We start from the raw sequence: 7,660 nt of genomic DNA, 5'->3' as shown, positions 1-7,660 counted from the left end.
TCTCGGAAGAAAGAAACTTCAACACCGAATAAAAACATGAATAGAAATTACATTGAGATAAACCCTCCAGACAACACAAACCCCAAACACTCAACAAGGCTCCAAAATAACCCGACACTCTATCAAAGTAAATTCAAGGTTAAACGAGGGAGAGAACGAAATTAGAGACATACTCAGTCATCACAATTGGACCCCAGGAGAAAGAGTTACTGAAGCTACCGACGTCTCATCTGATTTTGTGGACAGTCTCGGAGCCTAGCTATTTGGTGATCCGATACCTGTACGAGCAGAGGACGTCGATTCAGATTCTTCAATCGAACCTGTTTCGACTGGGGACGAGAAAAGGAAACGGACTTCGTCAACAAGCTGTGGAAAGTCGAAGAAGGCCACAAGTGGGGCGTCAGTTATTGCCGAAAGTATGAACAATCTGAAAAATGTGGTTCGTACCCAGAATCAGTAAGTTACGGTCAGGCACCTCACAGGTAATGAATCATTGTACACAATTTCGGAGTGCATGCAACTGTTAAGGAACATTCATGTCTTTCTCGGTACGCCGCTATTCCATTTTGCCTCGACATTGATGGATAATGCATATTACTAGGAGGTGATGATGTGCCAACCTGATGATGACCACATTGTCGGCTGGCTCACACAGATGCAGCTGCAATGTAGTGCGGCGGCGCCGTTTGTAAACCTGTTCAGGGCTCGCCGAATTTGATATAACGGTGTCCTGCTAAAGATGCGTTCCCATTATCTTGGTTTCAAAAACTTTTACTTACGTTTGTGTTGGACTTGTAATAAACAGGATGCTTGTGCATTTTTTTTATTTATATTTTCCCGGGTTTAGTGAAAAATTATTTGCGTATTTGTGCCCGTTTTCCGACGCTTACATAGGATGTTTATGTGTTTTTTTCAGATGGAACAGGATGATTGTGTTTTTTTATTATTGGGAATTACATGCGCAACGACGGCCTGTCGTGTGTTGGTTGTTTATTGTTATGTTATTTTTCTGTTGCTATGGTTGTGTTGGTAATGCAATTTATGTTTTATTGGCGTGCATATTACCACTTACCACCAGGTTCACTATTTGTTTATTTGGTACATGTCACATGCAATTGTACCTTACTAGTAGGCGTCATATATTCCCATTATCTTGCAACATAAATATTTCCTGGTATGTTTGCAATATGTAATTGCAAGCTTTTATTACCTTTAACCCACTCCATTACGTGTAAACTGATTCAAACCGTCCCACTATTATAGGTTTCGCTTGAGTCGACGTGATAAATTCCGGGGATGGAAGCAATAATCAGGATTTAACGGAAATGCTTAACTAAATGGCCATACAGCTGCAACAACAACACAATTGGACAATTGTAGAAGCATGCGGGTATGTGCAAGAGTGGTACGAAAAACACATGTCCAAAACGTCGTGTCACACTTCAATTTTGATCGGGCATGCATGGATAACTGAACTATATGCAAGCTATGTGGGTCAATTTGAGAAAAATGTGTGCATGTCGAAGGAAGTTTTTGCAGATTTGTGTCACACATTAGTAACTGATTTTGGGTTACAAGTACCGCAACGTCCACATGGCTTAGCTGTTGAAGAAAGCGTTACAATGTTTATCCACGTGTTGCAAGGGTTGCAAAATCGGCAAATCCAAGAATGGTTTCAACATTCGGGGGAGACTGTGTCCCGACACGTGCATAATGTATTAACAGCAACAAAAGAGTTCACTATTGTACATTGTAGGCCCACATATATTCAGTATCATATACATCCATACATACGGTCTAAATAGAAATACCTACCGTTTAAGGTCATAGTTAGAAACCTCACTTAGTACATTTTGTTGGACATGACGTATGCAAAATAATGATTACATGTACCCCTAGGAGGCACTTAACCAATTGGGTTGTTTGCAGGATTGTATTGGAGCCATAGACGGAAAACATGTTAGTACATGGGTTATGGGGCCAGATGCCGCAACATATTTTGATAGGAAATACTGTCACACGCAAAATATCATGGCCGCGTGCGATTTTAACATGTGTTTCATCTTCATTTCGCTTGGATGAGAAAGAAATATGCACGATAGTCGCATCTTCAATGAGATACTAACAAATGACAATGTCTCATTTTCACATCTTGAAGAAGGTAACACATTGCATTGAAAATATTTGGGTACATAATATCTGAGAAAACATCATTAATTAAAAATTAAACACAATTTGGTGGTTTGTTTGAAAATCTGGTACTGTCTACAGGCAAATATTATCTTGTCGATGCTGGCTATCCAAACCGGGTAGGTTACCTAGTACCTTTCAAAGGCAGCCGTTACCAGCAACAATAATTCGCGCTAATGTCGACCATAGGATAGCAGACACCTCCAAGGAATTATTTAACAAAGTTCACTCGTCGTTATGCAGTGTGGTGAAACGCACTTTCAGCACCTGAAAAAATCAATGGGGGTTTATTAGAGACATGCCTCGGTATGATTTTGTAAATGTGCAAGTTCAATTAGTAGGTGTGTCAATGGCATTACATAATTATATACATCGAAATACAGGCAGTCTAACAACTGTTAATCCCCGTTTCAATGAGAAAGAGGCTATGGCTTTTGTAAATGCCATACTAGAAGTTGAGCATGACGAGGATGGTTTAATGGTTAGGGATGAAGACCCGTATATGGAATTGGTGCGACTTCGCATACGGGACAAGTTAGTGTACTTGCATAATAGTCCACCTAATATTTGTAGGCTTGTAACATTGGTAGGCTACGCGGAAGAGGTTGTACATAAGTATAGTATCATGTACAATATGTATGTCTGTACACGGTACATAAAACTAAAATTAGCATTGTCCACGTTATTTAAATAAATATTGGAAAAAAGCCTTTTCGCAAAATAGGAAAAAATAAAAATCAAAATCAAAAAACAAAATTATCATTGTCCACATCATTTAAGGAAAACAAAAAAACAAAAAAAAGCTTTTTCCAACAATAAATAAAAAAATATAAAAAAAAAGTCACTAATGAAACTGAAATTAGCATTTTTGTACGTACAATAAAAAACATGGAAAAGCCTTTTTAGGAAAAAAAAAATTAAAAAAAAGAAAACCAAAAGACAATAAAATAAATCCAAATTTAGCATTTTACACGTCATTTACAAAACAAAATAATAATAATAATAATAATAATAATAATAATAATAATAATAATAATAATAATAATAATTTAAACAAAGCCTTTTCCAAAAAAAATAATAATAAAAAAAAAATTAAAAAAAGACAACAAAAAACGCCATTGTTTTTCATTCTCCACGTAAATTTCAAAAAAAAAACAAAACATAAAAAGCCTTTTCCAAAAAATAAATAAATAAATAAATAAAATTGAAAACAATAAAAAATAAATAAAATAAAAGCAAACAACAGATGTTGTCTTTCACCTCAAGGATTTTTGGGTCATTTCACATGTGGCCACCTCACAAAAAAGCTAAAAAGTTAAAAAAAGTCAAAAAAATTTATTTCAAACCAAGCTTTTGAGCCACATGCTAAAATAATAAAAAAAATTAAAAAATCAAAAAACCAACCCACTTCCCAAACAAAACCCTAGTCTTATTTATCGCATCAACCCCTTTTAGTCCCACTTAACTTCTTCATAATTGACCCAATTTAATTAAATTTTGATGAACCGATCATCTATGGCTTTGAATTTGATCTATTATTCTAGTTCTCATATTTGGTCGAGTTAAAAAAAGAGTGATGTTATTAGCACCTGTAAAAAATTCTTTGGACCTCCCTATTTTATAATTTTTTTTAATTAAAATTATACCCTAAAGTAAAATTACATTAAAAGACATTATTAAATAAAACACTCACCTATCAACAAGAACTAATACTCTATAATATTGGACACTCACCCTCACCTCCATCCCCATCCCCACCTCCAACTATATATATTCCATTTTTGTAAACCATAAACCTATTACTTTTTATAACCAACTAACATAAACCCTAAATCTATTATTTTTCATAATCATTTTAAATCTTGAATGTATCATTTTCATCACCATCATCAACGCTATTGAACTTGAAATTTTTGCTTCAAATATAACATATATTTCATCACTTATTTCACTGTGTAAAGCAATGGAGGACGAGGACAACAATTCTAGTGAGACCGGCGTTCCATTGATAAGTTTATATGTCTTGTATTAACATTCTCGGTCGTTTTTTGTCGTTCTTCTTTCGTTCGAGCTGTTCGGTATTGGTTTGCTGACTGTTAGAATTATGTTCGACAATACAATACTGAACATAATCATTTCGTTCAATACATAGGTTCCGAACATTAATGCAGATAGTCAGTTATGTAATTTTTTTTGTTAAATTAACTTAGAATGGAAAAGAGTGAATTGGAATGGATTTAAGTTATGTATTTTGAATGGATTTAATTTATGTTATTTTAAGTTGTGAATTGGAATGGATTCAAGTTACACAGTGATGAACTGAGAGGGAGATTAATGATCTGAATTTGGGAATGTGGGATTAGCCGGACAAATTGGGCCGAACGAGGTTGGGCCGAGGTATTTGGCTCCGAGATTGGGCCGTGATCTTGCTCGGTAATGGCAAAGGCCTTGTGGAACCGAGCTACCTGATTTCGTTAGCACGGAGACCGGGCAGGTTAAGGTTCAGTCAGGTAAGGGTTCCACAGCTCGCGCGTTGTTCGGTTGTAATACACGCGCCCTCAGCCCGGCACGACCAAGTTGATCAACTTCCATCTTGGCTTCGTTGGAATGCAGTCGAGCACGGCTAGAAATGAGCCCGGTTGGAGAAGCCTTACGCCGTCAAGTACGCTTGGGCTTGAAGTGGAGTATGGCCATTGGTAGCTAAGATAATGTTGCCCGACTGCCGAGCTCCCAGTAGAGTGGGCTGACAATTAGATTAGGTGATGCTCAGCAAGATTTGTGCTGACAGATGGGATAGTAGAACCACGTGTCGAGAGATCACTGGGAGTAGATTTGGGGCGCAGAAGGTATATAAGCAAGTCTGCGCCCCCATGTTGGAGACAGGACATTTTTGGTGAGATAAACACTAAACACAATTCTCTCTCTTCTGTCTATCCATCCCCTGGTGTGTGTTCTAACTTGACCGTCGGAGGGGTTTTCCGACCACACACCGCCGGATAGCTCACCGCCTTTGTGTACGCAGGTGATCGGATAGAAGCGGAGCTTGGAAGAAGGGAGTACAGGCTTGCCTGAATATTTGTTTTCGGACATACAGTGCTGACATGATCATTATTGTTCGACAAAACAGTTCTGAACAAAATACATTTCTTCGGCTACACAGTGGTGAACAAATTATTTTGGGCTATATTCAGAATTTTGATGGCCATTCAGGCGATGATTCTGTTTTTCCTTATCTTGCAAACGGTTATGCAAATCCCATAGAAATTGAAGTATCTTCGATCGATCTCAGCGAGGATGAAGATACAAAAAGCAACGAAGAATATGATGATGAGAGGATGAGAGAGGTTACTGATTCCGTGAAACGGAAAGCGTTGAGAGAAGATGAGAGTCGTCGGAATGCTCCGTTGACGGCTGAGACGGCGACGAGAATGATGGAGGGTTGGGGTCCAAGAATTCTATACTGGACCAAAGCTCCAAACTCTGAAGATTAAGTGAGTCAGGGAAGGAGAGGAATGAAAAATTAGGTGGGTGTGCATTTCATTGTGAAAATATTATGAATATGGGTAGATTTGGTAATAAGTGGGGTGTCCAAAAAAATATTATTAAAATTTAGGGTTTAGGGTTGGGGTCCAAAGAAATGGGGGGTCCAAAGAATTTTGGTAGGTACTAATAGCAGCACTCTAAAAAAAATGAGGTGGTGGTCATGTTGGAAATATAATGGAAAAAAAAAAGAAAGAAAGAAAGAAAGAAGAGGGGTGATCGAACTTGAGATAATAAATGGGTTTTTGAATGGAAAAGAGGTCACAATGTTGAGTGATAGAAACTAACAGCGTTAGGCTGAATATAGAGTTATTCAAACCGCCCAACTTGAACCAAATCGCATGCAAATGGACAGTTTCGCATACATAATACGAGCGAATGCGATTTAGAATATAACATGATTGTGAGTTGCAGGTTTTATCCACACCCACAAGAACTCGCCTGCACTTAAGTTTTTTTTTTATTTTTTTACCTGGACCGTTGATTAGGATATACATTATTACATTTTGGATGAATGTAAAAGTTAATAAATAATTACTATCATTTTGGAATTACTTTTATTAAAGTTTGACAACAGTTGTTGTGTGTATACTAAAATATATACAGTTAAAAATATAAACAAATTGAAGATTCATAACAAATTGAATATATATGGCTTCGTTTGGGAAGCCATGGTTTGGGCTTTTTTGGCTATTTTAGCCACAAAAAACAAAATAGGCTATTTTAGCCATAACAAACAAAACATCACATCCAACCTATAATCATTACATTCTTCTCTCACAAAAAAACTCAAAAAAGCCAAAAAGTCAAAAGGCCCTTCCCAAACCAAGCTTTTAAACCTAGGCTAAAATAGCCAAAAAAGTCAAAAAGCCAAAAAGTCAACCCACTTTCCAAACGGAGGCATAGTTGCTATGTGTGGCTCTGATAACTTGGATGAATTTAGTTGCTTATTGTTTATTCCTTCTTTTTTTTATATATATTATTTTTGAACCATGCTTATTGTCTAAAAGAAAAAGTCTAATCCGCAAACTGTCTGCATATCCGCGAACCCTACCTGCATAAATCACAACTCGCACTGCGAGCGATTGCGGGTTGAATTTTTCTCAAATCGCAATATGCGGACGGGTCCAAATCAATCTACAAACTGTCTAAAATCGAACTGCGACAATCCCTAAACAGCGTTAGGGAAATGAAAGGTATAAGAAAAGTTGACGGGTGTTGTGAAATGGCAAATAAGTACTATGGATGGGTGGGAAAAAGTGATGATTATGTAATAATAACAAAAAATAATTAGGATGGCTAGGAAAAGTAGTGGTAGCAATGGTTGGCAAGGAATCACAATGGTAAAATGTGACAACAAATGGGAAAAAATTAAAAATTAGAGACCAAAAATGTAAAACAACATGATTTTGTACCCCATTCTTTTTCAACTTCTCATTGTAGTTTTTTTTAAAAAATCCTCATATTTTTCTAAAATTTTTTCTAATCTCTTGGTAATTTTCCAAAAAAATACTCTTAACATTGATGTAAAATATAAATTTAAAACTAATTATCTGTAGATATTTAAGTAGTATTTGTCTAAGACTTGTTTTTCTATTTATGATTTTATGCTTTTGTTACAATTTTTTTTTTATTGTTTTTGTTTTTGTTTTTAAGTAAAAAATTGGATGATATTGTTTGCATAATCTACCATAGTGTCAACAAATTACTAAAAATTTAAAAAAAATCCCTATTATTTGGGAGAAGCGTGTGAGGAAAGCTTAAAAGGCAAAATTTTTGAATTCAACAGCCCAATAGTGTAGCTCAGTACTGCAGATTACTTTGCATCAACATTTCCCCAAATGCAATGACATGGCACAATATAAGTCACGAATTTTCATTAAAAAAAAAAATTGAAATACACGAAATGTAAACAGTGCTGCTGCATGTG

Source organism: Camellia sinensis, chromosome 4 (genome assembly GCF_055761805.1).
Source record: "Camellia sinensis isolate YWXY chromosome 4, ASM5576180v1, whole genome shotgun sequence".
Taxonomy (NCBI): domain Eukaryota; kingdom Viridiplantae; phylum Streptophyta; class Magnoliopsida; order Ericales; family Theaceae; genus Camellia; species Camellia sinensis.
The sequence above is the reverse complement of the archived record's forward strand: the minus strand, read 5'-3'. Positions refer to the sequence as shown.